Consider the following 18,071-nt stretch of genomic DNA (forward strand, 5'->3'; position numbering starts at 1 on the left):
CCTCTCGGGTAGAATTTTCTATGGGAATGACTGAGGATTGACCCTATGGAAATTAGAATTTGAGAAGACCCATTATAAAATTGATTTTATTTCCTTGTCACTGCGAAGTTGTTCCCTATAGCATGTTCTGTAATGATTTATCCAGGAGTTTCAAACGTTGTAAGTACCAGTGGTTCTGTATTTCCCCGGCCTGTCTTACTGATGGATGGCGCAGAGATGGGGATCGTGAGATACAGCAGAGATGAAGAGAGAGATAGCCAAATCAGATAAAGATGAAATTTCTTTTTTACTGTAGGAGTAAACTGCTTGGGAGGACCATGAGTGAGGCGAGCAGCATTTGCAGTGTATATTCTGGATGATATAGTAGTTTAGATCTAGGCTACATTTAGAGACAATGAAATTTGCCTCAGACACAAACCCAATGACTTTTAAAGTTATCTCCCTTTAAATCTATTGAAACTCTTTTCCCACTCTTTTCTTGTACTATGCTTGCATAATATCTGGGAGAAGGGCTTCTTATTCCTCCTCTCTCCCCCTTATTAATGCCTCCCTCCATGCAGCCCCCTGCCCACGCACACTTCTGGGGAAGCAGATGTGATGAGAAGTGCTGCAGCAACACAAGATATGATGTTCTTGAAGAATCTCTGATCTGCTGAGCAACGTTGTGTGAGATTTACATCTCCAAAGGATTTACTATAAATAAATAAAACCTTTCAACACCTTATAGCTTCTGGGAAACAAAATCCAAAACAGTCTGAGTTTCGCTTATCACTTCTTATTGCCAGCATTACCGGCAAGTTTGCTGTCTGTTTGGTCCCGTTGTGCTGTCCACCTGCGCCTTGTGTTCTGTCTCAAGCAGCCACAGCAATATCCTGTCTCTTCTGCTCCTTGTCCATCCAATATAGCAGTGCATGGGTAATGTAATGCTTGAGGATAATAACCTGGTATCTTTTTTGCCTTCTACATATGAGATTCGGTATTTGTAACTCTTTTTTCTATTCGGTATTGACTCTGGAAATTCTTACGCAGACAGTAAATGAGGTTGTGAATTCAATCTCCAGGTTTCTCTTTTCATGGGGCACCTCTTTTCCTTCATTGTTTTTCCTTTGTTTGTTCAAATTAAATATTTATTGCATTTTAAAGAAGAATGAACTTTCAGTACAAGATAATAAAGGATTTATCTGATGATAAAACATGTAAATCTTTCCAGAAACTTCAGGAGGATTTTAATATTAATGCAGATCAAATATGGAAATATATGCAATTTGTGAATAGTTTTATGGAAACAGGAAGAGCTGTGGAGTCAGTGTAGGAGTAATCCTTATTAGGATGAGTTTCTGATATTGATAAGACAAAAATACAGTATCTCAATTTTTTCTCTCGCTTACATTACTTCATTCTTTTGTGAAAGGACACGAAAGAATGACAAGTATTTTTTTAAAAATAAACTGCTGAATAAATCATTAGAGAAGAAACTAAAGGGAAAAAGTTTGTAGTGACAAGGAAAGAAAATCAGTTGTGTAAGACAACTGTGTAAGACCCCAGTTTCTAATTTCCAGAGGGTCAATCATGAATCCCCCCTGTAGAAAAAATAGATTCATTATAGATAATTAATATTTTACTATTTTTAATATTTTAATAAGCATGGATATCCCTCCTCCTGTGGTGCCCTCAGGGTAATGCTTCCTTTCTCTTAGTGTGAATTTCAGTTCAACAAGGGTCTAGTACCCTGTGTTCCTAACTTAATGAAACATACTAACCAAAATTGATGCTTTAAGTACTTAATTTTTTTAAATCTCCCATTTACTCTTTCCAAAATGTCACTGAAATCACGCAATGCACTTACTCAACAGCAAAACAAGGAGGATTGGAGAAAAATGAGAGGAGAAAATCGAGAGGTAAGATACAGGTGAATTTTTAGCGTGGTAAAGTTCTCAGGTATCCTTTCCAATTTTAAAATTTTTTTTTCAAGAATAGATCATGACATAGGTAGTGAAATTTCATAGTTCAGGTTATAATCATTAAGGAGGAACATGGAATAGAAGGATACTGGGGTCCCTGCTTCATGCCTAAATGGAATATTCCACTCTGGTGTTATCTGATCACCACTCTTATCACAGCAACATCCCAGCTTGACTTGGCTACCTTTTGCACATGCTCATAGCTTACACCAATCAACTGAACAAAGCCAGATGTGATTGGAGAGATTTGTGGTTGAAAAATTCACAACAAGATCAAAGACTTGATAAAATAAGACAGGATTTTTAGAAGGTCCTCAAGGACCTAAGCCCTTTGGTGCATGAAGTCCAGGGTTCCCATGCCCAGAAATACGCTGAATAAAGAGTATTACAAAGGAAGGGTCACTGTACACAGCCGCTACTTTTCAGAGCTACGTCTCTTCTTTGCAGGAAATCCTCAAAGACCCACAGTTGTCTTTGGGAGTGTGGGATAGGCGGGGCACAACCCAGAGATCCGGAGGCCACCTTATTCTTACACTTTCTTGTAAGACTATCTCTTCTCAGTCTTAACATTACCATTTTGAAAGAGATTTCAAATTCACCCAGTATGATGATTTTGCAAGTCTGCATATGAAACTCATTTGTGCTGTGCCCTAAAATAATTTCTGAAAACGGTCTGCTCCCATTTATCATTCAACATGCAGGTTTCTTTTACTTACTGTGTTCTAGGACATGCTTTCAGCTAACTAGTGAAAAACCTCTGCAGGATGTTTTGCTCGTTAGAGAGGCATTTTGATGTTAAAGAAATATTTTCCTTTTTATTTTAAAATGTCTCATTGGATAAATAGTATACAGATTTTCCTGAGCTGTGCTTTGAGGGCAGCTGCTTGGAAAATGAAGAACAGAGCCTTCAGATCTCTGAAATTAATGGGAAAGTTCAGTGAAATTCGGATTAGACTCTGATGATAAAGCAATCTGAAACAGAAACATCATTAAAAGATACTGGTAATGGAATTATGACTTTATTTGTCTGAAAAACAGCTTGCGAGGTAATAAGTAATGAATTATTGTTACGAAGTACATCTGTCTCTAAAGGGAAAAATGTCTCGTCGAATGCATTGTACATCTGTACTGACGAAATTATTAAAATAAATACCTTTGAGATAAGAGGATGTAGTACAAAGAGGACCAAGCGAACAGAGGGCTAGGGGGCTTTTATGCTAATTAAATGATGGACACAGAGTGAAGAGATGGATTGTTAATATATGCTAAACACAGAAAATCTAGGAGGCCATCTGATGCGTGCTGTTGGAGAGAAAACATGTCTGTTTAATTAAGGGCTGTAATATTGCATGTATGCTTGCAGGCAGAGATAAGGTAGCTAATCTAGCTTTTCCTGAGGTGCACTCTGTCTTTTTAGTGCTTAAATTTCAACCTTAAGGTTCCCCTAATGTTGCTGTTTGTATGGGATTGTTTCTCAGTTTCTGGCACGTAAACGATTCCCTGAGAGATAGATGCACCTCCAAATAATGACTGCTTGTCGGGAAGAGAGTTTTTCGTACCTGGCTTTAATGCAGACCTTTATTTTGCAGACAGGTTTCTCAGAGGCTCATGCTGTCTTATTTTTAATGGACAAAAAAAAATAGGGGTGAGTGGGAAACGCTGTCATGCAGACGTTCCAGACGAGACTGGGACGACATCTCATTTGAATAACCACCCTACGGATCCGTCAAGCTGAGCTGAGACATGCCTCAGCAACCTCGGCTCGAAATCAAGCCCTTGGATGGAGGGCGGGATGCGGGAGCGCCCGCAGCCTGCGCCTGCCTTGGCTCCCTTCGCTGCAGAGCCTCTGCTCAGGAGAGCACTGGCATGGGCAGAACCATGGTCTCACAGAGGAGCTTAATTGTGCCTTTGCTGTATTACACAGAAACATATGGCTCGAAGCCTACAGGAAAATGTCAGAAGAGGAATTTTGCAGCAATAACATAAACCTTATTTTGCATGAAGTAAAATCAATATTTGTTGTCTGAGAACCTTCCCAGGGTTTGAAAGCCATGCGTTGTTCAATTTCACTGAGTTTGGGGTATTTGCCTCCCCACTATACAGCTGTTTTTATGGGGAGGCTGCATTTTCCAAGGTTGTGTTTGTGGAATGCAGTGTATGAAATTTGATCCTAAACACTGCCCATATAAGACACTGGGGTGGTGGCTATCTGCCCAATAGAAATTCAAGTGCCTTAAATTCAAAGCAAACCTGGCATGATGTGTACCTCCCTTACAAAGCTCTCACAATTATTTTTTTTTTCAGTTGAGTAGGTCTCAGTTGGACCAAAACAGCCTCCCACAAGCTTTGCAGTGGTAAACCCGTACTAGTAGTGACTACCGTTCTGCGAGATGTGAATTCTGAAATTGGTGCAAATAACACCAGGATTTATTTCTCACTTTTATTTTAAATGTCCAGAACTCAAAAAGCACCATTTTGTTGGTTCCTGGTGCGAAGCCACTTGCAGCTAGCGAGTGAACCTCCAGGTGGGTCCCATCCCATGGAGGGGCTCATGGAGCTGCGCTCAGTGATGGACAGTGACCACCAATGCAGCAGAACCCATCTGACTCTCTTTGTGCTTGAGCTATAGATATTTTCCCAAACAGATTAACACTGATTAGCAACGAATTATCAAGCGTAAAATGAGTTTCTTGGCTTCTAGCCACTGGACACATATAAAGAATGGATATCTGCAGGAGGAGCAAAACGAGTATCCACGGATGGGTAAAACACTTGGACATATTTGTTGTTGCAGACTATTACTGGCTCAGACTAAAAGTGGTCATTGCCAGGTAAATAAAACACCTCTGTCTGTGCACTAAGCCTATTATTCTGTAGAAACAGAATTATTTCCTTTCTGCTTATCTGTGATTTTTGAATATATCCAGCAACCCAGTATTTGAGCATTTTTGGCATTCAGAAGCTCTTTAGATTGCTTAAAATACTGATGTTGATTGCTGAAAACATGGAGTGAGGAAGAAATCAGGTCCCATCTTGAATAGGCTTGCAGACACTGGGTTGCTGCAAGAGAAGGTAAAAGATATGTTAAGTGCTTAATAGCTTTGTATAGGACAAGTAAGCACTTGGAGTACTTTCCCTAAAGAGAAACGTTAATGGAAAGGGAGGTGCTTCAGACAGGGGTGAAAAAGAGGGGAACTGGTCCACCTGATTATGGAGAAGGGAGTGATCAGTAAAATGTTTGGTCTCTTGGTCTGTGGCCTCTGCTCTGTAAAATAGGGGGACTCTTGCTTTATCTCACTGATGACAGGACGAGGCTGCGAGGCTTTTCTTCGCTGCGGGAACATGCAGTCTGCTCAACCCTTCTGTCAGTTTGTTTTAGTTATTATAAGCAGTCTGATGGTAGGAGCAATATCCCCACAGTTAGCAGGTGTATTATCACTTTAATTATCTTTAACTGCTAGGCATGCTGTGATAGTAGCCATTGAGAGATTTAAATATACAGCAGATCTGGTAAAATCCATTTGTCTCGAGTTGACTGAAATGTTTGTTCTTTGCACGTAAGAACTGAAGTTTGTTACCAGCACTCATCATCTTGTCTATAGATGCAAATTAATTTGCCAGCAGTCTTACGATTGACATCCAAAAAAACCCCAGTTATATAAAAATATAGATGATGTCCTACATTCGTTTACCAAAAGGAGACTTGGACATTTTTAAAAGAAAAAATGCAAACAAATATTTTTAACTTTTTATGAAGCCAGATACAAAAATGAATAAGAAACCAATTACGTTTCCTTACATGATGAACAGAAAGGTGGATATTTATATCCTACTTCTCTATCTGTGGGTCTACAAAGAGAATGCTTGCATGCTGATGGGGCAAAGGAGGGGAAAAAGGTTATTGAATGTTTGACTTTTTGCTAAAGAATGTTGCTTTTCCTGTTGTCTGTTGAAAGCAGGCATTATTACAGAAATCTCAGTGAATGATTCAAATTTCTATGAAACAAGATTTCAAAATAAAATTTTCTAATAGACTGATGTATATCCTTTATATGATATATTCCTTTATGGCCTCCAATTATTTAACAATTTATTATCTTCCATTTTTTCCATTCTGTATTTTCTTTCTTTCCCTTATGGATCCTTATTGTCTCACACACATGTACTCATCTCTGTTTCTTCTGTTTATGCATTCATTTTCCATGGCTGCCTCCTTTTCCACTTCCCAAATCTTTTCCTCTCTTCTTGATTTTGTTTTTTCGGTTTGAAGCTACTCAGAAACGTGTGTTACTAGTATTAACTCGCATCTTAAAAAGCCAAGCTCCCCGTATCTAGTTCTTAAAAGCAATGGGCTAATGAGAAAAAGATGCATGACTTCAGCTTTTTATTTATTTCTAGGCTTAATGTGAATCCTAAGCCATGTGATGCAGCTGGGTATGCTGGCTTTACAGGAAGATTCATGGATAGTTACCGTAGTGGTATGATGTTTCCAGACAAACACATATATTGCAGGTGTGTAGCACTGTTTTCACAGTGCTTTCCTGAAGGGTTATGAAGAGCATCCATGTTGTGGCGATGCACCAGCGTTCAGGCATCGCTGAGGTATTCAGACATCAATAGTTAGCCCTTGCTTGCCTTTAAATGAATCCATTCCAAGCAATTTGTCATCTCTCTGTTTCCAGCAATATTAAATACACAGCCTTGCACCGATCTCTTGGCGTAGGAGAGTGTCTGTACTTGGAGCAGTGTGTTCATTGAAGATATTTTTTTTCACCCTTCAGCCTTGTGTGGATCTTTAACGATCTGCCTCTTTCTCTAATCTTCTGAGAGAGTCAGTAGGCACAAACTGTACTGAGAAAATTATACCATACCATACTCTGAAACTGTGAGTTTGATTCCAGCCTGTCTGGTGGGACTACTGCTAAAAGTCAGCATCTAAAGCAGCAGCTCATTTGAATTCTGGGTGTACATGGGAGTTAATACGAATGTGCTCAGAGACTGAAGGCTGATGTACCAAAGACACCGTTCAGGAGTGTTCCTAATAGTGCGACCATTTCTTCCCTTCACTTCTGTCAAATTTATCAATGTCTGATGTCATTCTTTCTCAAAGAGAGAGCCTATTAATATGTATAACGTAAAAAAAAAAGTTCATCCCTATGCATTAACATTTACTCATGGCAATCATGTCTGAGCTTATGAGATTTGTATACTCCCCCCCTTTTCTTTCTTTCTGTTCCACCCCCTACAGAAAGGGACACCACATGTACCAATTTTTATGAAGCTGTGTGTATGTGTAAGTGTGTATACCCCTGTACATGTATTTATATGTGTGTATATATACATCTCTCTATATATTTCAGTACTAATGACTGAATAATTTTACGCACTTTTTGTATCTTACTGCTAGAGCATTTCTCAGGAAAACTAATGACTGCTTACCTGGAGCTAGACCGAGCTATTAGGCAGGCACATAACTGCATTGCCCCAGGAAGCATACAAGGAAGGAATTGGACCCGAGCGCGGCGCAGTTTGTCTTGCCTCTCCCCCCTCGTTTGTGAAACGAAGAGGTAATTTACACTCCTCCTTCTTCATGAGCCTTTTTTCTGGTGCAGGTTAATTTTCCTATGCAGTCAGCCAGCATGTAAGAGGAGGAGCAGAATGGCTCTCACCTCGTGCCACCTCCCTTGTCCTTGTCCCTGCAGTCCGTCTCTCTCCGAGCCTGGACCGTCCTGTCCCGCTGGATGTCCCCTGGGGGACTCCAGTGCTCCAGGCTGTGCCGCAGAAGGGACAAGCTGATAAATATTCTCTGTGCATGGAGACAGCCATAAGGTCAAATGCTGCATGTCACTTTTGTGAAACGTTCACCCATCTGTGTTTGTTTAAATGCTCCCTAAGAGTGCCAGCTCTCAGTCCCTGACCCCCGTTGCTCTGTGCGGGGTGCGTGTGTGGGGGGCTGCGCACCCCCTGCGCTCTGCCACTTGGCCACCCCTCCGTGGGTTTGGGGGACAGTGGTTGGTGAATGGCGTGCGTGCAGGTCCTGGCAGCCGTGGGATGTGTGTGCCAGTGCTTTCCCCACCTGCAGTAGGAGGATGTTATGCCGCAAGCTGGGGTTTGCACTGCCTTTGGTGGAAACCACCACTTGTTTTAGCTGGTGAATGAGGCACGTAGGCGAGGAGGCCCTGTGTAGGGTGAGATTTTGCTGGAAATGAAGGAAGAGCCTCGAGGCACCTTCTCAGGAAGGGGCTGTGACTCCAGTTCACATCCTTGGTTTAATGCAGCCTGCAGCCGCCCCACTTCAGTGGGTCTGACCAGTTTCTGAGGGGCTGGAGCAGGTGAAGTGAGAAGCTGGTAAAAAGATAGAGATTAGATTATATCTTCATGCCATATAAATCTCCTCCTCTTGCAGAGGTATTTATAATACAATTAAATCCCTCTCCATCCCCTTACAGCTCCACACTGAGACCTGGAACTTGCAAATAAATGATGCGGCTTTGATGTTTTCATGAAATAAATGCAAATTTTTTTATTCTTTTAAGCTGAGTCAACAAAAGAGCAGCTAACCGCTCTGTTAGCCAAAAGGCCCCCAGCATTACTTTGGTCACTTTTCCTTCTTCCATGGCTTAAATTAGAGTTTAAACATCATCTTCGTTTGTTCTCTCACTGATCCACCGGAAATTAGAGGACAGAAGAGAGAAAGGAAGCAGGACCCATGGCTTTTAAAATTAAGACTTTGGTATCTGTTGACTTGTGTTCAACCCACTTCTGGGTACACCCTCAACACTTGCATTTGCAGTTGCTCATAGTGAAATGTGCAGCAGCCCTGCCTGGCAGGAGGCTGGTCAGAGTGGACTGCTGTGTCCCCAGACATCACCCTATTGGCCTCAGGACAGCCCCACTTGTCCGAGGTCTTCATGTTGGTGACCCCTCAACTCTCTTACCATGTCTTGTTGGCTTTCTGGGGCTCAGGTGGGATGCTTCAATCCGTCAGTCAACTGTCATCAATAACTGCATTTACTGTGGTTAAAATAAGATTTTTTTTCTTCAAAGAAGCACTGAATATGTGTTTCTGTTCAGATGACTACCACCACCACAACTTCTACTGTGCTCCACATCTGTACGGTAGCACAGCTGCTGAAACCCCTGCAAGCTGTGTGATTTATAAGCCCTGTGTGCCATTTGCCTGTCCCATTCAGCGGGAATCTATAACCTAACCCTCTCCCTAATGGCATTAAAAGGTGTAATTAATCAATAAAAGTGATCAGTTAATATTCTCCACACATAAGTGCCAAACATTGGAATAATATGTTCTCTTGTAGCTGGAATCCCATCATTTTGTGGTTTAGCTAAAAAGGAAATCAGTAGGACAACCACAGCTTACACCATGGGATTGCTCTGCAGATCTGGGACAGTTGTTATATCTGCTGAAAAGAAATATTTTCTCTGCTGAAAGAGTTGGTTTTTTTTAAATAAATAGAAAAGTTAGTAGGGAGTAAAGTTCTGCTTTCCGTGATTTGGGAAACTTTCTTCCCTTATTTCAAAGACTTAAGTGGCATGGGGGAATCCCCTAGCAGCCATAGGCCCTGGGAATTAAATTTTCTCCATCTGTTCCCTATTCCCTAAGCAACATAGCACAAATCCTACTACCATCTATTTCTCTAAGCAGCCTCCTGCGGAAAGAGGGAGACTTGATTAGTGCCTGTGCATATGGTAGCCTGTCCACTTTTGGAAAACCGGCCACTGAGAGAAACGGCAGCTTGATATTCATTCCCATCCTCGAGCTCTCTGCGTTGTATACATGAAAAGGTTACCTTTCCATTGCAGTAGGTAATACATGTGGGAAACAAGGATGGAGATATTCTTACCAGAAATCGAATCAATTCATTTGCTATATACTTCTCAAAACAGTCCTTCTCTTAATAAAGGGCTGACCTGGGTTCAGCAAGTTCGTGGCTCTTGTGTATCACCAGTGCTCTGCAGATGATCTCAAATAGTGTACCAGCAGGCACAGTCTTCTTAGCAATACCTTCTTTTCTCAAACCATTTCAATGCTGTTCATAAAGCAGTAGTATGTAGCTTCATGTTTCTTAATATCAATTCTGAGTTGCTGTTGACTGTTCTAACTGAAATTGCCTTGAATTTTTTTCTTCAGCTGTTTTTTTTGAATTGGGAATATTTTTATTTTCCAGAAAATGCCATTATAAAGTGAGCTTCTCTGATCTTTCAGCTTTCCGGTGAACAATTAAAACAGACTCTCCAGTTTTCTGTATGAGCCATGAACTTAAAGCAGATTTTCATCCCAGGCTGTTTTGTCTATGTCTAAGTGCTAATGCCTTATTTCATTTCACAAGCTACTGGTTTTTCTCTGGAGCAGAGGCCTTTCTGTTACACTGAGTTTCAACAGAGCTGGCTCTGCTTAGGCCTGAATATCGGTCATTTTGTATCTGACTGAGACCACTTGGTACAGCGGTGGGTTAATTTTACAATTTGGTGCTTGTTTAGAATAACCTTTGCAGGACATGGCTGCATCCTATGTTCCTTATTCACTAGACTGCTCTTTTTCATTCACCTTTGAAATGCCTATAATATGGTCCATGTGTGTAGACTATGTTTTACGGATCAAGTGAATTGGCGAATTAAGCTGCCTGGCTATGGAATTCAGTTCCTTGAAGTGCAGCACTGAGTCTTTCGTTCCAGTGCAGAAAGGGGAAATTTATAACAGACGTCAGTAGATTTGAGATATTGCAGGACAGTTACTTTTTATCAGTGGTGCCTTGATAATGAAGAGTTTCAGAAAGAGCACTGTTGCAGAACTTCACAATCACTGCCTGGACACAGGCTGGCCTAACATTTGGTTAATGGGTTTGTTGGGGTTTTTTTAGGGACTTGGCAGAACAATGAAAAGTGAACTTCATGAACTTCATGAACAACCATAAGAAGTTGAGAGTCTGAAGCTGTTGTGTTCAAAAGCTTTTAAAGGGCCCAGGCTGTGAATGTTTAAATTACTAAATATTGTTATTTATTCTAATTTTGATCAAGAATGGGATTTTCAAATTGGTTATAAAAAATTTATATCTGCAACTGTCCGTACATCAATATAAAAAAAGATTTACTTATAATATTTTGATTTTAAAAGTTCTATTCAAACACTGCAGCATTATAAACAATGAAAAATAGGTATGAGTGTTTTCAGCTAAATCCTGTGCTTAAAAATAACTAAACTGCCAGTGACTCTAACCAAACATCACCTTTGTCTATGAGCTGGTTAACAGAAGTATGACTGGGCAGCCTGCAGACAACTTTCTGTAGGAGGCATATTCAAATCAGAGAATATGGAAATTTTTCTGTCTCTTTTTTCCATCTGTTACTTCTCTTTGTGACAACCTAGCAACCTTTTCCTGAGTGAAAAGCAACATATGCATGATCATCATCATTAGTGGCGGAATTGTAGTGTCTTTGATCTCTTAAGAGTTGAAGGGGAGCTCATTGGGCTATACAATTGCAGCACTATACAAAAGCAGCACCTGTGGAAGTGTAGCTCTAGAAGGAGCACCCCAACTTGCTCCAAGCAAGTTAAGATAGGGACATTGGCAATGATAAAATGGCTCCGCCAACATCAGCTAACCTCTCCTTGTCTGACAGAGTAAAGTGAACATCACTGTTGTGATGAGAAAATCCATCCTGACCTGCAGTTCTGCAGGGGTGCGACTCAGGTGTCCAGTTTTATAGTGCCTGAGGGGCTTCACTGGACCTCACCCAGGTCGTTGGTCTCAGTTGCACGAGCCTTCAAGTCATTAGCAAACCACTTTTTTTTCCCCATAATACTAACGAGTTCCCTGGCTGTCTGGCCTCTTTTCCTCAAAATTTGCTGTGAGTTTGTAAAAGAAGAAGATGGCAATTTAAATATTACTTGGAGGGATTGTTCTAGTAATAGCTTGTAATATATTTTAATGATTCTTTTCATTTACTGAATAACATTTCAGGTAAAATCTTATTCCAGACACACACAGTTCCGCTATTAATGCTGCAGCCGTGTTACAGCAACTTCTCATAACAAGATATTATTTTATGAGGGTACCTTCATAAGAGAAGTTCATTTTTCATTTTCAGTTTGTTAAATTATAGCAGTCTCTGGATCTGATGGCTAGGAGGTGGGAGCCTTTTATTTTGCTACAGTTTTAGATAACTACATTATTTATGAAAGTAAGTGTTTCTCCTTATAACGTATCAGACAATAATCTGCATAATCCCCAGTTTCTTGCAGAAATCAAAACATGATTCATTTCCTTTTCACTGGTTTTGATGGTGTGAGAACATAAGAAAGATGCTTGCTCAAAATACAGCCTCTGAGGCCAGAGACAAACTCAACTTCTTCTCAAACGCTGCTGCTTTTCTCAGAGAGGCTAATCCACAGGGACCGATGCCAAAGGAAGGCACTCAAGGCCTAGGGCCTGGGATGCTGAATATGGCACTTTTTCAAGGTAGAATAGGAACACAGAAGGAGGATATTTTTATAAGTAAAAATACTTGCCTGATTCTCCTGTCACTGCTCAACGACATGCATTTATGTATACTATTTAAAGCTGCGTTAAATGCATAAATGTGTGTAGTCTGTGACACTCAGCTCAACAGATATTAAAAGATCCCAGCCTGTGGTAATCATTTAACTTGCTCTTTAAGACATTTGCAACTGCTTCACATTTTCTATGCCTTTTTGGTGTGTGAGATGAAAGGCGAATTGTGATGATGGCTCAGAGAGCTACCCTTTCCCTTCCTGCTATTTTTGAAGAAAGAAGGACCGGTTGTTTTTATTATTATTTTATACCAACACCAAGTTGAAAACATTTGTAGTTATTTAAGTGCTTAAGGAGGATCTGCTTCTTACCTCGGGGTAAGACAGTAAACTCTTCCATGTGTTGACTGCATCAGTTATTCCTACAAGCTTTTCACATGCCTGAGGGGTGTTTAGTCAGACAGACCCTCTCCATTCTAGAGAAATCCCTGGTGAAGGTCAGCCAAACCAGCAGCACTTACTCAAGAACAACGTGATGGGTGTGTATGTGTGAACGGGAGGTCAGTGACATGGTGCCAAGGAAAGAAAGTGAGGGTATCCCTTTCCTTTTCAGCTCCTGCATGAGAATAATAACGCTGATTTCAGAACAGAAGAGCTGGGATTTGTTTCCTCTGCCATTTGCACTCCAAGCAGCAGTAAGAATGTGATCCTTCCCAAAACCCGATTTGAGGTTTTCATTCTCCAGACCTTTTAAAGTACAATCTTTGCTAATTTGTAAGGAAACACTGGGCCAGATCATGCAGTGGGGGATGATGACTGGTGGTTTCACTCAAATGCTATGGCGCAGGATGAGAGTTTGCCATCCAGCAGGGCTCTACAGACTGAGGCCCCCTCAGGGCTGCATCTGTGTTTCACTCCTCTCCTGAGATTCATCTTCTCCCTGAACCAGGCACCAAATTCAGCTGGCAGGTGGGCATGAGCAGTCCCCTATTGCATCTGGTATGTACAGTCCTGAGGTGGGGGGCAAGCTGAAAAGGTGGATATATGAGTCTATTTTCATGGGGAGCCGGGAATCTGACATGGTGAAAAATTGTGCAAGTCACACTGAGCAAATGAGACCTGCCTTTCCCTATGGCCTCTGTGTCCTAGCAAAGCTCTCCCTAAGCACAAAGCTCAATATTCAAATGTCAGTCCTTCCCTAATTCACCTTAACAGGGTTATGTATGTGAATAGCCTCACTGGGATCAAAGGAGTTATTTACCTGCATGCAGTGTCATGCATACACATTTGCAGGATCAGGCCCTCTAGGCACACAGCAGGTTTCATTGCCCTGCGTGTTGCTAAGTCACAATCTGATGTGAATTAAGGAAATTGAAGAGAAGCATATGGTTACACGGCAAGAGGGTTGCAGAATGGTTTAAAGTGTTAAAGGTTTAAATCACACCAAGGCTATAAAAATCAACTTTGTTTATGGAGTGGTACAGAGACCTATTGTACTTAGTATCGATCAATCCATTGAACACCTGATTCAAAATGTTCAATTGAAAGCTGGGGGAAAGTGCTAAATTGAACAATCTAAGTAACTTGTGAACCTGACAGTCATAAATCAATGGCAATGTTACACATAGTTAACCCTAACCAGTTAGCAAGTTGTCACAATTATTAGTTGGGTTACCTGGTTAGGAGTGAGTTTACCCTTTCAGAAATTGTATTAATAAAATTAATGCAATTAATGCAATTACGTCTCTGTGCTGAAAGTTCCTCGGTGAGCAGAGTACCAGGCTCACTAAAGCCTTTCTCCCCTGCTTCTGTGCCAGCTTAACCTTGCTAGAATATCAGTGTGGAAAAAGGACATTTGAAATTAAGAACCAGGGTTACAAGAAGATACTCTGCCGGCTTCAGGGGGTTTAAAAAGTGTTGCTACAAAAGAGTTGGGATCCACTTTTCAGAGGTGCTGCATGGAGGGTTATTCACACCTGTGTGGGCTCTTCCAAACACTGAATCTTTCTGATGCCAGGCCTGTTTGTCCACGGGCTATTTGCAGACTTGGTAGGACCACATTTGCAGGCCCATCTTGTCTTACACACGCCTGGCCGCATTTGTCCTTCTTTACTTCCTAAGGACAGTAAAAATGCTGAGTTTTTCAGGAAGGCTCACAAGAACTTATTTCTGCTAAACTATTTTGCTTAGCGTTAATTGCATTACACACCTCTAGTACTTTGCTAAAGTAGTCCCCCATTAGCTTTTATTTTGTCCTTTCAGCTCAGGATGAAAGGGCTGTAATTGCCTGGGTAACACATATAACTTTAAAAAAAAAAAATATTGGTGTGATGTTGGCTTTTTTTTTGCTGTTCATTGTCCAGTGTTCTTAGACTAACCAAAAAGGAATATTCATGGTTTTGAAATTTCTTCAGCCAGCTTTTTTAAAGCTCTTGGTTGCAAATTATGCAAGCCTGATGATTTAATTTGTTATTTAACATTCTCCTGATTTGTTGCTGGAATGAACAACATTGCATTGTCTTTTATGACAGAACTGATTTTGTCTGATTTTTCTTCAAACAGATATCAGATTTATTTACAGAATATACAGATTTTTGCATATATTATTGACATGGCTACACTTCTGTGTAGGCAAGACCAAAAGTCTTTCTTGTTATCCTTAACTCTGATGAAAAAGCTTATTTCTTGCTTCCATCCTTATCAATTTTCTGTAGTTCTGTCTAATCATCATGACTTCTAATAAATGCCCCCCTTTTTTTTTTTTGCACAATTATTTTGATTTACATAGCTGTTTTCGTTTCTGTGCAAGTCAACATTTAGGCTAGCCCAGCTTTCATTCTTTTTTTTAAACCTCTGGTAAAATGTTTTTAAACACTTTCCAGTTATTACCCACATTTCCTGTCTAATTTCTTTCTCCCAACTGATTTAGCTCATAATTGTTTTCAGCTTTGCAAAATTGGCTCTTCCAGTCCATCAAGTATACATAGTACTGGTTTGGGCTTAATTCTGATTATATATAACAAACAGAAGCAAATCATGATAGCTTTTATCTAAGCTACTGCTGATTTCTTTAGTCTAGTTCTATGATATTTTATTTTCATCTACAAGGATAAAATAATGCAATACAGGATTCCAGAAGTGTTGGATGTAACATTTTTCAAGGAGTTCATAATTTATGGCATATTCCAAGGATATGTTAATTTGGTGGCATGAAAACTCCAAACCATGCTATTCAGATTAAAGTGCTGACATTGCATAGTTTATTTTTCTTCTTGTTTTATGGATGCTTACTTAGGGTGATAGTTTTCCTCTTCTTTTGTTAATTACTTGCAGAAGGCAGTAATAACAGGAAAAAAAGCATACCTTTTTGTACCTCTTCTGTAGCATGCCAATCTACAGATTAAGAATTACTTACGTCTTTTAAGTCTATTTACTGGTTTTGTTGTATTTCCTTTACCTTATTTTGATGACGTAAGAGAGTTTAGAAAGGACAGAACTGGCTTCCTGCAGAATTCTTCTCCAGGAAGAGGCATGGATTGGAAGTGGAATATGTTTAGCAGCTCTACCCTGACTGATATTTTAGGGCATAGTGCCTATCTATCTCAGCATTTTATACTTTCTTGATGCTTTCCTCAATAGATTGCCAGATGGTAAAGTGGATCAGAGAGTCAGGCTTCAGTACAACACGTACCCTAGAAACCAGGAAACTGGCTCTTGAGTGGAGGCACTGCTAATTTCAGTGGATCTAGGATCTGGCTCTGTATTGTAGTTGTTAATGGACAAAGGCAGCTACCTCATTTATGATTCTGTTCATCTTTGGTGTGTTGATGTTAAACACTTACAATACACTTGTGTATTTTTTAATTTGAATCCCTATTATTTTTTTGTGCAGTTATGATTCCATCTTTCAAATTAGATCAATATTCAACAGAATTAGTCAATTTACATTGTCAAAAATGTATTGCATTTCTCATTGAAGCCCTCTGCTTTTCATAAAATGACCTTTTTGCTTTAGGACTATCACTATAATTAATAACAATAAAATGATATTTTTCTGTGGCCTCTAAATGCTCAAGCAAATGCATCTCTTGGAAAATAGAGATTTGTGAAATTACTTTTTTGATGAAAAATGTAGGCTTGCTAGTGCCAAGTGTTTCATGAATGCATGTCAGTCTTTGCCACATTTTATTTTTGTTGCTTTCAGAAAACTGAATATAAACTGTTCTAGTCCTTCCAAAAAAACCCCTGGTTTCTATTTATCTGTTTGAATAAAACTCTTCTCCCTGAAAATTTTTTGTGTTATCTCTTCTGTCAGAAGACTAGTGTGCTTAAAAATGCAAACTTGATTAACTAATGATGTGGTTGTGTGACACGCACCTCCTTTCACAAGCAAAACGAGAACTGGGCAGACTGGTCATGCTTCTTATGGTGGTAATGTTGTGTCAGTAGGCATGGAGTGATAGGCTGGAGATAAATGGAGAGATTAGACAGAGTGAGTCAGAGCTGGGAGGTGACCACATGTAACTTCTACACAATTGGGCCTGAAAATCTTTGGTGAACCTTGCTGTGCTGGTGATGCTGCTCTCCAAAGGGAGGGTGAGAATTTAGCACACAGTGCCTTCCTGATATCAAAGGACTGCAGTAGGTTTTAAAAGCTAGGGTGATATCACTGTGACATGCTTCACTCTGAGGGGATGCCCTCTGGGCTTGAAGATGTTGGTAGGAAGTCCTGGGCTGTAACTGCTTGAGCAAGGAACTATATTTGTTCATTGCAATATGGTGTTGTTTAAATTGTGGTTTTAGAGGTAGGACTTCCTCTGATGATGCAAAAAGCACCTTAAGTAGAGCTGACAGAGTCTGCCAGTGGATCAGGGAAGTTCATGGCATCAGTCTTTCTGTGGGACAGCTTGCTGAACACAGCCCTCTCCAGCTTTCACATTCTTGCAGGAGGACCTATGGTTCAGATTTTAGCAGAGCAGCCAAAATGAGTTTCTGAGGATTATTTCCAGTTCAAAGTTTGCATGATCCCTTTCCTGTGGATGTTCACCTATCTCCCTGTACCAGTACAATCTGTGGAAAGCATGTGAGTTACAGAAATGAAGTTCTGAATTAAAGGCAGATCACACTGGGAATAATGACAGAATGTACTGGGAGGAGACCACAAGCTCACTCTTCCTGCACTCATCCATCCTCCTGTAAGAGATGGGTGGTTATGCTGGTCACATACCAAACAAAACCATATTCACCCTCAGAAAATATGCTAATGCAGCGTAGGGAGATATTAACCAGATTTGCCTGCAATATGCTAAAACATGGTAGTTGTGCTACTTGTTTGGGTCAATGCTACTAAAGGCTTAACCAAATCGCCTTCCAAAGGCTAACCCTGCTGACTGCTATCTAATTTATTTTCCCTTGGTAAACCATCCTGTTTCATTCACCACTGGGTTTAGAACAAGAAGCTGTAGAGAGAGCACCGTAAAATCAGAGAATAATATAACTTGAAAATGTGAAGGATATTCCATAAATAAGCATCTGACTTGTATAAGAGTCAGCCTTGCTATGGGAGTTAATTAAAAAACAAGTCATGTCTGTGCTCCTTA

Source organism: Egretta garzetta, unplaced genomic scaffold (genome assembly GCF_000687185.1).
Source record: "Egretta garzetta isolate BGI_Z169 unplaced genomic scaffold, ASM68718v1 scaffold231, whole genome shotgun sequence".
In the NCBI taxonomy this organism is placed as follows: domain Eukaryota; kingdom Metazoa; phylum Chordata; class Aves; order Pelecaniformes; family Ardeidae; genus Egretta; species Egretta garzetta.